At 49.7% G+C, this 18,702-nt stretch overlaps 1 protein-coding gene across 2 annotated transcripts in view; it reads left to right on the top strand.

The window, feature by feature from the left end:
• Nucleotides 1-18,702, top strand: part of NAPEPLD (N-acyl phosphatidylethanolamine phospholipase D) — a 198,070-nt gene that overhangs the window by 36,447 nt on the left and 142,921 nt on the right. The window lies entirely within an intron of this gene.

The following is an 18,702-nucleotide window of genomic DNA, read 5'->3' as shown; positions in this document are numbered from 1 at the left end:
TGTTACCTGAGACCTTAATCATCTACACGATCACAAGCACTGTGATAATTAGATACGCTTATCTTCAAATCTTAAGCATAGCTCATGTACCAAAAACAACTAGTACTTGAATTGCTACTAAAACTTGTACACTTTTTACTTCAGCCAGAAATAACAATAAACATTTCATTGGTGGTTCCATATGAAAGTCTCTGAGCAGTACTAATTCAACATTGTGCAATTTCCTTATTTTATAACTTTCACTTATCTGAATCTTCATTGTTTGCGTCACTTTGTTCATTGAGTTCTTGTTCATAGTTTTCAATCTTCAGAAAACATGTTTTTAATTAATTTTCTCAGGCGCGTCTTGTTGCTGTGACATTCTGTAGGCTTGTCTTGAATGAAAGGCAGTTTCGAATCTCTGCAGAGATACCAAACTACCTCACCAGAACTCAGGACCAATCATTGTTGATCTGCTGATCCACCATCATGCATTGGGACAATTCCAGCTGCCTGACATTAATGTTAAAGGAAACGACAGCTGATGGCTCACAAAACTCCATTGCCTTAATACCTAGAATCGAAGAACATTTCTTGGCACTCCAGCCATAATGTCCATTTGGGGCCCAGTGTTGCCGAGGTACCCTGTATGCTGAAATCTGGGACATGATTACTGTGGAATTTTGGGCCATGGTGTTTATGCTCCCCCTCGGCAGCAATTTCGAATTTCGTGGTTGTGTCGCACTCCTCCCCGGGGTGGTTGACGTTGGTACTATGTCCTCCTCATCCCTCCCTTTACATCAAACCTCTGATCCTTGTACATCTCTCTTGCTCTTCGAGCATTTGTGTGCTGTGAGATGACGGGTCTTGTAAGCTGACCTCCAATGTTCATTTTTTGTTCTTGCACTTGGGCATGAGCACAGTGTCTTATTTTTGAGTTTATATAATGGGCCTACTACATGGCGCTTTGGAGTAAGTGCCTTGGGCAGGTCTCCCAGGACGCCAGCCGCACGAGCACTCTCCTTGTGGAGGGCTGGTGGCTCACCTGCGTGGGGGGCTTGCGGATCTTGCTCCTGGCTGCTGGTCCTGGAGGTAGGATGTTACCAGTCGATGAGCCCGGCCGGGCCACCGGCCCGTCACCGAAACACACCACGTTGGATGGATGGGAGTGGAAGGGGTGCACATGTCGGGAGGCGGCAGGGCCCCGTCTCTTCCCCTCGTTGCCAATTGTTGGTTAGGCCGCACTAGACGCAGACCTACTGTAAATAACCATGCACACGCTGGGGTTAGTGGTGAACAAATGCTGAGCGTTACGTTGCTCGCCTCCTATTTACCTACAGCCACTCGTGACGTTTGCACTAATCGACCCTTGATAGGATAAGATGATAAGTACTCTGGCTAGGGTGATGCAGTTGTCTGTAGATAGATAGAAAAGTTCTGCTGGCTCTAATCAGCTTGGAGATGTAGGCTGCTGCAGAGACTATCGCGTTGACTTGCCTGGTCAGGGAAAGTGAGGAGTCAATGTAGACGCCAAAAGTTTTTTTTTTTTAAATCATATTTTATTAAGTTTCGCATGTGTTATAACATCACAGAGCATACGTAGAAATGGAATAACAAAAAAACAATTATAACGCGTCCCTCCCCCCTCCCTCCTCCAGTTCAAGTTCTCATTTGCTGCTTGCTTAACGGGTTCTTAAAGAGCATAGCGGTACTACCGTGATGTGTTACTTAGCACACCAAAGTCATGAGCCAAGTTTCAGGAAGGTCACAGTCGAGTTAATGGGTGGCCGCTTATCACCACCGGGAGAGGGGCCCCCGGCCAGGGTGTATCACATCAGGCAGGGTGCCCGTATTTATCAAAGAAAGGCAGCCACGTCTCTTCAATGTTTGACTTGGCCTCGTCAAGTAGATGTGTGAGGAATTCCATATCGTAAATGGCCCGCACTTTGGTGACCCATGCTTTTTCCCCTGGCATGCCAGGATTTTTCCATTTCTGTGCTAGACAGCACCTGGCCGCCACCAACATGATCTGTAGCATATGGTCCTGGGTGTCTTCCTTGCCGTCTCCGGAGTCTATTCCAAAGAGGAGAAGCCAGGGGCAGGAGGATCGTTCAACACCGTCAACCCTTTTGATCCAAGTTAACACCTCCCCCCAGTACTTTTGAACCACTGGCACCCCCACCACATATGAATATAATGCCCCCTCACTGTCTTGCATTTCCAGCAATGCGGGTCGTATAACGGCCTCATTCTGGAAATACTCTGTGGGGGGTAGTGCCATCGATGTAAAATCTTGAGGGTTTGGTGGCGATATTGGAGTGAGGCCGTGGATCTGTTGGTCCGCCTGCACATTGCCATCCATCTTTCGTCGTCGATTTCCTCTCCCAGGTCCCTTCCCCACTGCGTGCGTGCCGGTGGCGGGTCTCTTGGGGTGGAAAACATGAGAAGTTTGTAGAGGCAAGATATTATCCCCTTAGAGCCCCTGGCAGAGAGGAGAAGTTTCTCGAAGTCTGTAAGGTCCCTTCTGAGGGTGTCCCCCCACGATGGTTCAGTGAGGACTCCCTTGAGTTGGAGATAACGGAAGGGGGACAGAGTACCTATTCCCAGGGCCATCTCCAGATCTCTCAGGGGTAGGAACGTGCCCCCCCCCCCCCAGAGGTGGCCGGTCCTGCTAAGGCCGGCTTCAAACCACTTTTGGTATGCCGCTGGCTCTGCCATCTTAGCTAAGAAGGGGGGGGCTCAGGTGCAGCTCAATGGGGAGGGCCAGGTTGTGAGCCAGCGACAGTAACCTCCCTCCTTCCACAAGGACCACAGTACTTTCAGGACTGGGTGGTTCAGGACACTTCTAGGGATGTTTTTCCTAGGGACCCAGAGCCATTCCTCCACTGTGACGGGCGCGAGAACCCTATTATCCATGGCCACCCATTGTTTCTCCGTACCCGGGGTAAAGTGGTCGGGCAAGACTCTTGGCTGGGAAGCCGCATGGTATGGTTCTAAGTCAGGGTATCCCACCCCACCGTTGTCCTTCGGCCTGGTCAGTATCTCGTAAGAGATCCTATGTTTTTTGCCCGACCAGAGGAAGTTGAGAAGGACTCGCTTTGTTTCCGTGAAGAATGTTTTGGGGATCAGCACCGGGAGCATTTGGAAAAGGAATAGGAACTTGGGGAGGATAACCATTTTTAAAAGATTAAGGCGTGCCATCCAGGAGAGACCCAACCCCGCCCACCTTTCCACGTCTTTTCTGATTGCTGACCAGAGGGGGGGGGAGTTGGCCGAGTAAAGGTCCTCGGGGTCGCTTGTCACCTGGACCCCCAGATACCAGAATCCCTCCTCCCGTATAGCAAAGGGGAGCCCCTTCACATAGGCTATCTCTGGGTCTGATAGGTTTCCCCCTATGAATACCACCGACTTCTCAAGGTTGACCTTGTACCCTGACAATTCCCCGTAACGTGAGAGACCCTGTAGCATCACGGGGACCGTCTGGGACGGCTTTGTAATGTAAAGCAGTACATCGTCTGCGAAAAGGCAGATTTTACAATGTGTGTCTCCTATGTGTACCCCCCCCGATGGCCTCGTTGTTGCGGACCGAGATTGCCCATGGTTCCATTACGAGTGCGTAAATTAACGGGGACAGTGGACACCCCTGTCGTGTACCGTGCTCGAGGGGGAACACTCTCGACTCTTTCCCATTCGTTACTACTGTGGCAGAGGGAGAGGAATAGAGTGTGGACATCCAGCCCAGCCACCTCGGGCCCATGCCCATAGTCGTGAGAACCTCCCCCATGAAAGCCCAACTGACCCTGTCGAAGGTTTTCTCCACTTCCAGGGCCAGTAGGAGTGCACCCTCATCCCGAACCACCCTGGAGGAGAGCACGTGGAGAGTCTTCCGCATGTTATCAGAGCCCTGCCTGTTTAGGACAAATCCTGCTTGATTGGGATGCATCAGGCGAGGAAGGCAGCGTTCCAATCTGGAGGCCAGGATTCTTGCAAAGATTTTGGCGTCCAGGGTTAGGAGCGAGATAGGTCTATAGGACCCGCATTCCATCTGGTCCTTGCCGGGTTTAGGTATCACAGTGATGAGGGCCTGTAGGAACGTCGGTGGAATTGACTCTCGGTTCCTGATCTGGTTAAATAATTTGGCTAATGGTTTTAGCAGGACAGATTGGGTCTGCTTGTAGAAGTCAGCCGTATAGCCGTCACCCCCCGGTGCCTTTCCCGCTTTCAATCTCTTGATGGCGTCCTCCTCCTCCGATATCTCCCCTCCAGGGCCTCTAACTCCGCTTCTGACAGCTTAGGCGGGGGTGTTCTGCCAAGTAGGTACGGATGTCTAGTGATTCGCCTGCCTGCCTAGAGTAGAGTTTGCTATAGTAGTCAGCAAAACATTCCACAATTTCCTCCCGGCCTCTATGGGTCCCGCCATTCCCCGCCCTGAGATGAGCAACACCTCTCTCAGCTCTACAACCTCGGGTTCTCTGTGCCAAGAGGGTCCCGACCCTATCTCCCCGCTCGTAGTACCTTTGCTTAGTGTAACGCATTTTCTTAATGACTTCCCCTATAAGGACCGTGTGGAGTTCCTGTCTTTTGCCTTGCATCTCCTCCAGAATAGCCCCACGGTCCACCCCTGGGAGGCCCAGTCTGGCTCGTAACCCGCCCAACTCTGAACTGATTTTATTTTTCAATTAGACCCCTTTCCCGTTTACGCCTTGAACCTTCTGCGATAAGGAGACCCCTAAAGGTGGCCTTTGCAGCTTCCCATACCATGGACATATCGGTCTCCCCAGTGTCATTTGTCTCAAAGTAGGCCAACATTTCTTTCCTCATAAAGTCCCGGAATACTGGGTCTAAGAGGAGCGTTTTGTTGCATCGCCATCGGGAAGATCTTGGGAGACGGGCAGAGACCAATTGGCTATGAGTAATTCGTGGTCAGACCATGTCATGGCTTCTACCTTCGGTTGTTCCACCGCCCTGTGCCCCTCTTCGGAGATCAACAAGAGGTCGATTCTGGTGTAGGTGCAGTGCGGAGGCGAGAAAAGGGTGTATCCGCCCTGGCCTGGGTGTGTTTTACGCCAAACGTCCACCCAATAGGGTTCCCTCAGAAGGGTTTGCAGGGCCAGGTTATCTTTAGAAATCCCCTTCGCGGACCACCAATCTAGACGGGGATCCGATATCAGGTTTAAATCCCCTCCCCCCACCCCCAGTATCATGGCGCCCTCTGCCCATTCGTCCATGAGATTAAAGATCTGGGTAAGGAAGCATATTTGTCCTGAGTTGGGTGCGTATAAAGTGGCCAGGGTGATGCGCTCTCCCTCATAGGTTCTCTTAATACCTAGGAATCGACCCCCAAAACCCCTCTTGGTTTCTACTCCCGTGAGGTGAAACGTCCTGCCAAGGAGAATGCCCACCCCTTCCTTTTTTGAGCTCCTCTGGGAGGCCCAGTAGTTACTACAAATCTCTTTCCCCTTTATTTTCGACTCTTTTCCTTGCCTGTAGTGTGTTTCCTGTAGGAAAAGGACTGTTAGGCATTGTTTGCGGAACAAATTACTCGTAAGGGACCTTTTGTTCTGGGAGTTGAGGCCGTTGACATTCAGCGTGTCTATCTTTCCTTCAATCATTGTCATCTTTCATCTTGTGCTCCGTAAACCCCTCTAAGTGTCCGCTACCCAGAACCCGTTGCAAGATTAATGTCCATGACTCGAGCTGGATTTCCCCCTTCCCCTTAACCTCGTCAAAAGCTCCAATCCCACTTCCCCCCTTCCCTCCCCTTTACTCGTCTTGTGGGGCGTTCGCCGCTTGCTCCCCATGAGGGGTTGAAGCGAGCAACAAACTGCCAGGGTCGCTACCCCGGCCCCGGGGATAATAATTTTTCAGTATGACACCTCGCATCATGCCTTTCTCCACTATGTGTCAACCCATTGGTGTTGGTGGTGGGGATCCGGTGGTGGTGCCTCTTCCCTTATTTACCCTCCAACCTTGGCATGTGATCGACAACTCTCATCCCTCTTGGAGCATGTCACAGTGCGGGGTCGCGTGCCGCCAACAGTTGTCTGAGGAGAATCGCAAATTGTCACACCATGGAACCATAGAACAGCCTCAAAAATGGGCAACATTTTAACTCTGACCTGGGTCATTTGAACAACAAACTCCCTGTAAACCATGGGAAAAACATATTGCGCCCAGCAAGGTCTTCAGGTTGCAAAAAGTGTGGAAGGACCTGAGTCGGGCCTTAATACGGCGACTAAGCCTTGAGTGTCGCGCACGTGCTCATCTGGGTTCCCCCCCGCTCCGTAGAGCGGTGTCTGGTCTTCCGAAATTTGCGTGAACCTTTGACTTTCAGCTTCCCTTGAGAGAGATCGGGGCCCCGAGGGATATGGCCGCGGTCTCTGCGGGTTCCACTCTGGTCTCCAGATGATCCCGCTTGGTCACCCGTAAGGTCATCCGTGGCCCTCTGAATGTCTGTTTCCGTGACTAGTTGGTATCTCTGGCCCTGCCCTCGAACGCCAGGTAGAATGGGTGACCACAGCGATATCGTACTCCCTTTTCCTGTAGCCATCTGGTGATGGGACTGCATTTCTTTCTCATCTGGAGCGTGAGGGCGGAGAGGTCTTGGTATATTGTCACTCTAGAATTGCCGTGCTGAATGTCACGCAAAGTTCTCGCCCTCTCTAGCACCCTAGCCTTGTCTCTGTAGTAATGAAACCTTGCTAGGACCGAACGTGGGCTCCTGCCTCCGCCGCCAGACCGGTGGACCCTGTCGAGGAGAAGAGTTTCACCTGAGTCGGATCCCAGGACAATTCGGATGATTTCTTGGATTTTACTTTCCAGTCCCACCGGGGTCTCTCCTTCGGTCTCCTCTCCCGGTTTTCCATATCATCAACCTTGAGCCGGAGAGCTTCCTCGCGGCGTTGCAGTTCCTTGAATTTGGTGCCCATTTGCGTTTCAAGGAGATCCGTTGATACTTGGTTATTCTCAACCCCTTCCATTCGGTCTTCTAATGTGGAAACCTTGGCCGTGAGATCAGCCAATATGGCCCCCATGTCTGTCCTCATGCCTCTGATCTCCTCGAGGATCATTTGAATGTTACACTGCATGGCGTTCATATCTGGGGGTTGTGCGGTAGTGGGGCTGGTTTCCATCGTGTGGTGTCCTGGGGTGAACTGGTATTTCGCAAGAGTTTCTCTCCAGCTCATGGGGTGTTGTTCGCCTTGGGATGCCGGGTCATCTCAGGATGTCTTCTGGGAGAAACCCGGGGCCCCGTGCCGCCCGTCCTGTCGCTTTAGCTCGATTCCTTGTGGTTATCTTTCAGGCGGTGATGCACCACCGTAATTTCGCAAGGGGCGCAGACTTCCTCGGTCCGGCCTTACGTCGCTGAGATTCACTGATCCACTATGATGGTCCTCTCGGAGGGTCTGGGCGGGCTTTAGCAGGTGGCTGGAGGTGCAAAACTGGAGGTTCCACCATCCGGGGGAAGAGTCCGGCCTGATTTGCTTCCTTGTGTCCCCTAGATGGGGCGGGCCCTCTGCGCTGGAGTAGTGACCACAGGAGAGTGCTGATGGGGGTGCTGATTCTCAAGGAGGCCCCTGGGAGGGGGGTTTCGCTGTTCTTCACCTGAGGCAGCTACCACGTGATGGTCTCATGAGGTAGTGCCCGCGGCACGGGGCAGAGTGCAGCTGGTGAGCTGGGGCCCCAATGTGGCTCTGCAGCGGAATGCGGAGTAGGAACCAAGAGGCCCAGCGACCAGACCCTTTCAAGTGTAGCTCCCGCGATGGCCTGAGCCTGCCCCCGGCGTTTGCGTGGGCTCTTCTGCCCGCTATCACTGCCCCTAGAAGGTCATGCTAGACGGGCCCCCGCTGTGGCAGTAGCGGCAATGCTTTGCAGGGGTGAAGGTCGCCAGGGCAGGCCTCTGCTATCTTTATGGCGGTGATGTTATTATGTGGGTGGGCCGGTCACAGCGGGGCGGAGTACAGCCGGTGAGCAGGGACCCCAATTTGGCTCTGCAGTTTGATGCGGGGCTGGAACCACGAGGCCCAGTGATCAGAACCCCCTCAAGTGAAGCCCGTCCAAGCAGAAGGGCAGGCTGAGAGGTGGGGGGGCCCAGGCGCGCTCCCGCGATGGCCTGAGCCTGTCCCCAGCGTTTGCGTGGGCTCCTCTGCCTGTCATTACTGCCTCCAGGAAGTCATGTAGGGCGGGCCCTGCTGTGGTGGTGACTGCGGTGCTTTGCGGGGGTGAAGGCCGCAGAGGCGGGCCTCTGCTATCCTTGTGGCGGTGGTGGTGTTGTGTGGGTGGGCGGGTCACAGCGGTGAGGCCCGGGCGCGCTCCTGCGTCGGCCCGGGCCGAATCGTGCCAATGGTACCTGGGGCGAAGGGGGGAGCACGGCTCCCCGGGTGCTCCGTGTGGCAGGGCGCCGCCGTCACTGCAAACGCCGTTCCATTGCAGTAGGCTGCCGTGTGCCGCTTTTCTCCTGGGGTGGAGGGGCGGGCTGCTGGAGAGCGGAGAAGATCTTTGGGGGGTCCACCCAGCCCCGCAATGTTGTGCCTGGCAGTGTTTGGTCCGTGGGCGAACGTGGGCAGAGGGGCCGGCTCCTCCTCCCTCGGCGCAGCTGGCCAGCACACGGATCTCGTTGTGGGGCCTCCAAGAGAGCCCTTGGGGGAGGGGGAGGGCCGCGGTCCGCAATAAGCTAGCAGGAGAACGGAGGCACCTCCGGAGTCCGGGCAAACTCCCTCTTATTCCTCGGCGGTTCCCCTTCTCGGATTATGCTGGGAATCAGGGCTGGTAAAATGTTAAGGCATGTCTTGTGGCTTATTTCCCGGGGCCAAGTGGGGAGCTCGAAGTTCAGGCAGCCATTTTGCCTGCGCCCCCTGGTGGCCAGCGACACCTAAAGTTTTAACCTCTTTGTCTACAACAATGATATTGCAGTCAATGTCGAACGATTTGTAGGATTGGGGTAGGTTGTTCAGTTTAGATTGGGTCCCGATGAGGAGTAATTTGGTTTTCTCATCATTGAGACATAACTCATTTTGCGCCATCCATGCTTGGATGGTGAGGTAGATTTAACAGGTTAGAATCGGTGTCATACATTCCGGTGATTGGTAAGAGTATTTGGGTGTCATACGCATAATTCGTAGACGTGACACCCAGTTTGTCTAGGCAGTCAAAAAGAGGCTTGGTGAATACGTTGTTCAAGGTAGGCGAGACACAGCCTTCGAGAACTCCACAGAAGACCGGGGCTGGTTCGGCTGCAGCCGTGGAGGAGAAGACGCTCATAGTGCGGCTGGAGAGGAATGATTCAATCCACTCTATGGCTTAAGGTGAGAAATAAATGAGCAGCTAGTATGAGGTGTTTCCATAGTATATTGTGGTTAACTAGGTCGAACGCTGCAAATAGATTGTGTAAGAGGAGGATTGCTAGATCCCCTTTGTCTCTGATTTGGTCCATTTGGATTTTGAGGTCAAGAAGTGTTTCCATTCTGTGGCCAGGGCGGAAGCCAGATTTTCGAAGGCCTAGGAGATGGTTGAATTCTAAGAATTTTTGTATTTGTAGACAGGCTACTCTGTCAAGTATTTTCAGGAGAAATGGTACTGTGGTGATAAGCCGGAATTAAGTGGTGACATTGGGCTCTAGAGTAGGTTTTTTAAGCAGTGGGAGTACCCAGGCTTCCTTTAGGTTGTCAGGCACTTTGCTGGAAGAGGAGTTATTGTGCAGAGTTGTGATGAAGGGCGCAAGCTCATTGACGCAATCTTTAATGAGGGTGGCCAGGCAGATGTCACCTTGTGCCATCTTGACGGCTTCAGTCCCTTGATCCTTTGTATCTTTTCCGTGGTGGACACAGGTGTGAATTCAGATTTGTGGACGATAGACTGACACCATAGGAGAGAAGTGTGGTTGGATATCTGGCATGAGTTTAGCTTTCTTAGCTTTGATTTTGTTTTGGAGAAGGGTAATTTTGTCAGCGAGGGCATTTTGGATATTTGAGCACTAGAGCTGATCCTTGATACAATAATCAGGTAATGGAGCAGGGAATTCAAGCTCTCGAAGTATAGAGAAGAGTTCCCTAGTGCCCGATTGAGCATTTTCAGTTCTCTGGTTAAATGAGTTGCCCTTAGCTTTGATGGGTGCTTCCTTATTATATTTGATTGCTATGGTATTAAAGTGAGTCTTGTTTGCGATTGAGGGTGTTTTTTTCCAAATACACTTGGCCGTTCTTTTCGCAGAGCACAGGGTTTTGAGGTTCTCGGAAAACCATGAGTTAGTGCGAGCTCTGTTTCATTTTCCGGATACACAAAGGAGCAACTTGATGGCGGTTAGGACGGTTTGGTTGTATAATGTCACCATGGAAGTATGGTTGTAGTTAGATGGATGGATGGTTAGTTATTGGTAATCACAATGGGAGCATGTTGTCTGCGTTGATGTTCCGCTGGCTTCTTGAGGGGGTTGCTGCAGTAAGTTGGGTTGGTCTATCAGGCTTAGTTCTTACCGTGATGGAGAATAGGATGACAAGGTGTTCAGCCCATGGGCAGGGGTTATTGGCTAGTATATTGGTGACACAGTTAGCATCAGCTAACCAGTCCAGTATACGTCGTTTGTTGGAAGGGAAATGCAATGCGTGAAGCCTTGAGCTTCAATCGTGTTGGCAAGAGTGCATGCTTGGGTGTCCTTTGGATCGTTCAGGCCTAAGTTAAAGTCTCCCAGAATGAGTATTTTGGACAAGGGTTTTGTATTATTTGCAACGAGGGTGGTGATATTGTCTTCAAATGAGGACAATGGGCCTGGTGGTCTGTAGACAAGGTGGAGGGTAAGGGTGCAAGTTGCAGAGAGTGAGACTTTAAGAGAGGTCACTTCTCCCGATGGGAATGTGTAGTCAGTGGATTCCCTTAGGCATATGTTATTTTTTTGCAAAGCGCCACTCCACCCCTTTTGGAGGCAGCTCTATCTTTCCTGAAGATGGTGTACCCTTTCGGGATGGCCAACGAGAGGGCTGGGCTGGCTGCTGAATGCAGCCGGTTTCAGTAATTGCGAGGATGTCTACGTCATTGGTCTTGAGGTCTGCAATTTCCATTGCGTGTGCAGGGAGGGATCTTGCATTGATGAGGGCCAGTGCCTTAAGTGGCACTGCTAAATGAGCTGGGGCTCATCAAGGGGGTGTGGCCTAACGGGGGTCACCTGCTGCCTGTTAGGCCAAACCGCCTAAATAAGCCCTGGCTCAATGGGCTACTGGCACCCCCGCCAGGCAGACTTTTGTAGAGATCAGCACCCTCTCCCCAAACGGGTGCTGATCTCTGCATCTATTTTCTATAGGCTTGCCTGGCAGGGGACAGCGCCTCGCCTATTCAGCCTTGATTTTACGCTGCCCCTCGCCAGCTGGGGAGGGCAGCGTCACCATTAAGGCTGAAAGGGTGAGCCCGCTGTAAGCTGAAGCCTTTTTCTTAAAGACTGACACTCCTGCGAATGCGCGGGAGCTTCAGGATTTAGAAAACAAGGCCTCTGCTTCCAGCGGCCTCATGTTTCTCTCCATAATTGTGGCGCTGGCCCTCTGGCATCTCTTGCTTGAAGGGATGCCTCGCAGGTGCAGTACCACCATTATGGATGAAACACATTTTTTTCTGAAGCCTGGAGCTCTTGATATGATATGATTGTTTATTTATATGGTGCCTATACACAATGTGTTTCAAAGCGCTTCAAGGCAAGGGAGGGAACAAGGGAAAATACAATGACATTCTTACAGGCCATGAACAGTAAGGATGAGAAATTAACTATCGTACTCAGCCTGACGACATTTCAGATAGTGCAACAGCTAAGACGTAGATAAGGAAGGGAGGGGGAGAGTGGGAAGGAGATGCAAACAGACAGGCGACTACCGTACTAGGCCTGCCGACATTTCTGGTAGAGCCGGAGAAAAACCAAAGGTGAGGGAGAGGGGTGCAGAAAGGGAGGGGAGGAACAAAACAAGCGACTATCATACTAGGCCTGATGACATTTCAGATAGTGCTGAGGGGTGTTGGGGAGGAAACAAACAGTAATGGGAGGGTGGAGGAAACGGACGAGGTTGCTATCATATTAGGTCCAGGGACAATTCTGATAGAGTAAGTGCATAGAAGAAAGTAAGGGAAGGAGATAGGAAAAGGGAGAAGGGGAAAGGAGGAGAGAACAAAGAGTAAGGAGTCAAAAGGAGTGGAGAAGCAAGAGGGGAGAGCGAATACAATTGCAGAGGTCAATAGTAACACATGATGTTGCAAGCCTAGATACAAAATGAAGATGGGAACAGCATGATTCAGGGCCACCATGAGTGCAAAGAATGTCCAGTATGAGAGTTGAGAAAGAGTGGCACACGAGCAAGAGCTTCAGGTATTAAAAAAAAATACTTGTCATTTAGTGGACGTGGCTGCCAGGGGAGACTAGTTAGCCTCGGCAGGGCCCCACCTCAAAACGAGATTTCGTAGCCTGCCTGCGGCTCGGCCCTGGCCCACTTAAAGCCCTGATGAGGGTTTTCCTTCACGTATGTACTGGTATCGGAATAGACAGTATCCTCAGCGCTATGTGCGTGTTGAAGAAAGGTAGAAGAACATTTCTGCTTTGCATAAGATGGGGTTTTGTTTCTTCTGGCAGAGCATGGGGTAGGCGGGGAGGCTTTAGAATAGAATTTAATTTTGCTTAGCTGTACTTTTCTGTTTTCAAAGCGGCGTGCTGCCGGTATCGGGTATTAAAATTGCAGCAAAAATGTCGCTGGTATAAAAAAAAAAAAAAAAAAATCACTGCAAAAATGCTGTGGTTTGACCCAGTAAAGGTGTACCCCATTATACCATTTATGGGGAGCAGGGGTTGCGGGGGGGGGGTCCCCCGCTCTCCTTAAATGGTATAATGGGTCTGGGGTGTACCCCGAATCCTTTACATGATTGTGGAGGCAAAACCAGCCGCGATATTTTACTTATATGTTCTTTTAAACACTATTTCTGGATATGCCCACATATTGTACAATGTTTGTTACTATGTAAAACGATCAATAAATGCTAATGCAATAAGCACACGAGCGAGTACCGGCTGAGTACCGCTTTACCCGCTCTGTCTGCTGTCCTGTTGGCTCCTGCGACCCTTGGACTGAACTGAATTGGAGGCTCATTTGGCCCGCTTTCAAGAGCGGTCCCTTGTTTGTTTCGACTGCTCGGCCGCTGCCTGATCCCGCCCCCAGTCACTGCAATTGGCTGGGTGGAGTGGCTGCACCTACAAACTGCCCGCGCACGCGCACAGCGCGCGCGCACACGAGCGAGTACCGGCTGAGTACCGCTTTACCCGCTTTGCCGCGATTGACGCAGGACGCGGGACCCCTCAGTCGGCGGCTCCATAGTACGTGTTGCTTGCCTTCTCCCCTTATTTGCCCATAGGATAGCGTGCTCAGTAAATATGTGCACGCTTACTTATTCTTTAAAGACGGGAATGCCCCCGGTGCTAACCAATGGCATTGGCGCCATGCTGAATTCACATATGCCGCAACAAAAAAACGTGCTTTCCCATAAATCAATTGTATTGACACCAGTGGAGAGCTCTGCAAGGGGAGTGGAGGCCACGCGGTTTAATCCGCCCTTGCTATCGACTCCAAAAATCACTGGCCTACATTTAGCCCGGAAAACACTTGTTGGTTCTGCCCAATGTGGTGAAATATCGGATCATACAATGCTCAATACACCAGGTCAAAGGATCCCCCATGTTGAGCTTACATCACCAATATCGATAACACCTCTGGATCAGACCCCAGTGGCCCCCCAGGTTGTATCGTCACCTTCTTTTCAATCCTCACATGGTGGGTCCCCAATTTCAATACGAAACTCGTTAACTCGTGCCTCGTGCTCACAAGTTGACCAGCCCTCCATTGTGCATTCCCTTTCATCTATCTCATATGTCCATCCCACACCGCGCCGTCCGAGAATTAACTCCATGCATGAGGCGCCAGGTCACCAACCAGCCCTGGTTGAAGTGACGTTGTCCGCTATAAACACCACCTTGCTGGCCTTGTTTAAACTCTTTGAGGCCCTGGACGCCAAAATATCTAAACAAGAGCTAAAGCTAGATGAGCTACTTACATGGACTCAAAAAGTTAAACTAACTGTTTCTACACCTATTCCGCTAACCACTGATTCGCCATGTTTGGAAATCCAGAACATGGCGTCACATTGGCCTGCCACCCCTAAGGGTCCTACCAACTTTCCCATTGTGCCAGCGGTCCCTCATATAATAACATCAATGCCGCCACCGCACTCACCGTCCAACGCTAACCCAAAAAACACCTCATGGGTCAGTTTGCAGGACTCTGTGATCCCTGATGTGGTGGCGGGCCCGGTCAAGCCAAATTTGCCTCTTACCAATCTAGTCCCGCTCGGCTTGCCTCCTCTTGCGCAAAGCTCGAATCTCAAAACCAAGATTGTGAAGCCATACCCTCAATCTAAGAGGAAACATAAAATTCTACCGGCGGTTCGCTTGACAAAAGCTTCCCTAAATGCGTTCTTCAAGAAAATAACTATGCCGACATCTGAGGAGGTTGGTATATTACAACGTCCTATTGGATGCCCTCCAAAAAAAACCCTGACTCTCACTGGTGCATTGCATCCTATGTCTGTGGCAGCTCATGACCCACTGGATGAACTGGTGGAGGCCTTGGACTCTATCTCCTCGGCCCCCACTCCCGTGGCTGCAACTCCTGCAGTTTTACCTACCTCTCGTGCCCTAGAGACCCCTGCTGTGACTCAGGAAAAGCAAAGATCTCTATTGTTGAGAGAAATGCGTAAGGCCCTCGACTCTTACATGGATGATCATAACCGGGTTCCTCCCCAGTCATTACCAAATGTTGATCATTGTAACCCAGCCAAGTCAGTTACCTGGTCCTCTCCGGTGGCTTCTCAGATGAAACCACCAATTTTAACGCGACACACTGACTTACAGCGTACACAGTGTCTTCCAGATTGGTTGAATGCGACCCCACGCGATGAGCTGTCTCGTTTGCCTTCCTCATTTGATGGTAATAGAGCGCCTCAGCCCAACCTTACCCAGTCTCGAAAATCAGGCTTGCCAGCACCTAAATGTCATACCCTGATTCTGAAATGTCGAGAAGGCTCCCATCCAGCATATAACCTGAATAGACAAAGTGTGCTCAACATCTTTAGCGATGTTTATGAATTAGAAGATCTGACCTCTCAAGACATAGCACAGGTTGAATACCTGAACGAAGTCTCGACAGACATCGTAAGACTATGGATCCCTTCTGGGATAGTTTTAAACACGTTATGGCTCGCCAAACGAACTCTATTTGAAATGGGTTTCCTTTTGGCCCAAGATCCGGCCCGCTCGAACGAAAGTTCCAATTTGGTAACGAAACAGCATCCCCAAATATATGTTAGTGCCTGCGCTGACACAAATGCATACTACAATTAATCATTAACAGGTTCCTCTGCCCAGGTGACTAAAATAGCCTCCTGGAATACGCGTGGTCATAGTCACTTGCACTTATCTGTTCAATCATTATCTGAATACGCGATTATTGCTCTTCAGGAGACTTGGTATTTAGTCCCCCTGACCTGGGACAGTTTTAATGTTTGTTTATTGCCAGCAAAGATGGGATCACGTGGTCGACCTTCCTCGGGCCTTGTGGTGGCAGTCAATCAAAAATTGGGCCTTAAAATAGAGCCTTGGATGCATGTGGATATCTTCATCCAAGCAGTTAAGATTACCCATAACAAGTTTACCATTGCCCTTATTAACATCTATCGTAATCCAGTAGGTCTGGCGGACACTGTCTTATTTGAAGGGTTAGCAGCGATTTTTGATGCAATCGCAACTGCTAAGGATATCTCCCATGTGCTCCTCATGGGCGATTTAAATATGGATTGCTCCTCGGCCCAACTCCAGAGGAACCCTAAGGCATTAACCACATGGTCTCATCTTATGCTGGACCATAACATGCGAGTTTTGAATGGCTCAGTTAAGCGGGATATTCCGCCCCAACCGACATGGCAGCGAGGTTTAAGTCAAAGCACGATTGACTATATGTATGTTGATCATGTTATGTATAGCCATGTAATTTGTTTTGACATAATTCCATATCCTGCGAGTGACCACCATCTCTTATCATTACAACTGAGCTGCTTTGATGAACAATCAAATAATCAATGGTTGGCGCAAAATCTAACCATCAATAATGCCAAAAACCGCTTGAAATGGTCCAAGAAGTCTCTAATGCAATTTTCGCATGCACTTTGTGACATTGATCACCCCCAGCAGTTGATTGAATATACTGATTTCCTGAAACCTTTTCGTAATACCATAGTGCCCAATCCGCGAACACGGAAACACAAACACCAGTTCGACCAAGCACTTAAAGTCCGGAAGGCCGAATGGCGTAAAGAAAAAAGACTCATCCAGAGAGCAAACCCTTATAATAGCCATACCTTAGTTAGAGCCAGTAGGTGTAGGTACCAGAACTGGCTCCGGGCTTGGCGAGCGCAGCTATATCAAAAAGACAGCGAAACAATGTTTAGGTCGATTCTTTCGAAAAATTCAGCCGAAACATGGCGCCTGCTCAACACAAATCTCAATTTAACACAAGCCCACGCTCAAACCAGTGCGGTATTGGAGGGGGACTGGATAGCACATTTCACCAGCCTATATCTTGATCCAGTATATCGACATTATGTCTATAAGCCTCAAGCTAAAACACAGTGGAACATAAGGTGTTCACAATCCCTCCTCAAAGACCTGATTGTAAATTTAAACCCCTCTAGAGCCGCTGGGCCTGATGGCCTCCATAACGTCATTTTGCAGGAAAATCCCGAGCTATGGGCTAAAAATCTTCATGCCATCTTCACTGAAGTTTTGATCCATCATGCCCTTCCAAGCTCTTGGCTGTGCTCAGTCATTGTACCAATCTATAAGAAAGGTGACCGTTCCAATCCTTGTAATTATCGGCCAATAGCCCTCTTAGATGCCCCGGGGAAACTCTTTGCGAAATTGGTGTTGTCAGAATTTAATCACTGGACCTATTCCTGTGCTAAACGCGACCCCCATCAAACAGGTTTCGTGGCAGGTCTGGGCACCTGTGTGAATCTGCTGACCTTAAATGCACTTAAAGCACATTGCCAGGCTCAGAATCAAGCCATTTATTTCGCGTTTATTGATTTGCACGCAGCTTTCGATTCGGTCTCACGAACCCTTTTGATGGCTAAACTTGCAAGGGACACATGTCCCCCGTCCCTGCATGATATCATCTATGCGTTGCATTCAGCAACCACGATTCGGGTGAGACTCACCTTAGATGGGCTTCTATCTGCGCCAATTAACACCGAGCGTGGGCTAAAACAAGGCTGCCTGTTGGCCGCGGCAATCTTTAATTATTTTATTCATGATTTAACGCCAACTTTGCAACAGACTAGCTCTGATGCGCCGTCTTTGAAAGGCCATAAAATTACTAACTTAAATTACGCAGATGATATCGTACTTATATCCAAGACCCCAGTGGGTCTGCAGCATTTAATCGATGCATTTAATCGATATCTCACGGCGAATGAGCTGGTGGTTAATCTAAACAAAACTCAGATTGTTGTATATAAGGCAAAGCGGCTACATAAACATAACCTGACATGGTCATTCAATAATTCACCTATCACAATAGTAAATAATTACACCTATTTGGGTATTGAATTTTCTGGTGAAGTTAAACCCAACAGCCAAATAGAACGAATGGAAATCAAATTAAAAACTGCAATTTCACAAACCAAAACGATTCTGTTAAAATATGGGAAATTTACCATCCAACCTGCCCTGACCTTCTGGACAATGAAAGCTATACCAGCGATCTTATATGGGGCCGAAACATTACTAAATTGCAATATGCAATTTCTTGGGAGGCTTGAAGGAAAGTACTGGAGGTCGGTTCTAGCCCTTCCCCAGTGTGTGCCATGTACGTGGTTGCGCTTTGAATTGGGTCTGACCTCCTTGCGCGCAATTTACACCTGGCGATGTTGCATGTTACTCCGCAAATGCCTTATGGCAACGGACAACACCTACCTCTTAAAGGTAATCGCGGAATACATGCTGACAGCTGAAAAATATTTCACAAATTCATGGCTAAACTTATGTTTAGAAGCATTAGCATTAGCAAATATCACCATTCTCAATCTCATACATAACCCGGAAAGGGCCAAAAAAATATTCTATAATCTTGATTGGGCGAACACTATTGACAACTGTAACACCTATTGTCAACCCTGTAAATTTCGTTTTTGGCCAAAATCGAGGAAAAATCCTGAACCATACCTATTAAAATTTCCCTCACCTAAATTAAGAGCTGGGTATTTAAGGGCCCGTTTTGATCTATGGCCTACTTTTCAGGTCCAAGTACGGCGAAAATTAAGATCTGCCACGTTAATTGACTGTCGTTTTTGCATGCAAAGTACTCCCGAATCTCTTGAACATCTAGTCTGTCATTGCCCATGTTTAGCCGGCTTGAGAGTAACGCACTTTAAATATCTGATGTCGTCTATAGCCGCGGTTGCTCAGGAACTGCGGTGGTCATTTTTGCTCTGTGCCAATCAATACCCCCTTCAGATTGCATTAACAAATTTCATTTATGCGTTAAAACTGGAGACTGGTAATCAGTTTTAGACGGCCGTTATGGCGCATTTTGTTGTTTATCCTTATTTTTGTCTTTGTCTCCTTTTTTGTTTTTCTGTCTAAAAATGTAGGGG

This window comes from Ambystoma mexicanum, chromosome 12, assembly GCF_040938575.1.
Source record: "Ambystoma mexicanum isolate Mex_15411 chromosome 12, UKY_AmexF1_1, whole genome shotgun sequence".
NCBI classification, from domain to species: domain Eukaryota; kingdom Metazoa; phylum Chordata; class Amphibia; order Caudata; family Ambystomatidae; genus Ambystoma; species Ambystoma mexicanum.
This window is presented reverse-complemented; position numbering and strand designations above follow the sequence as displayed.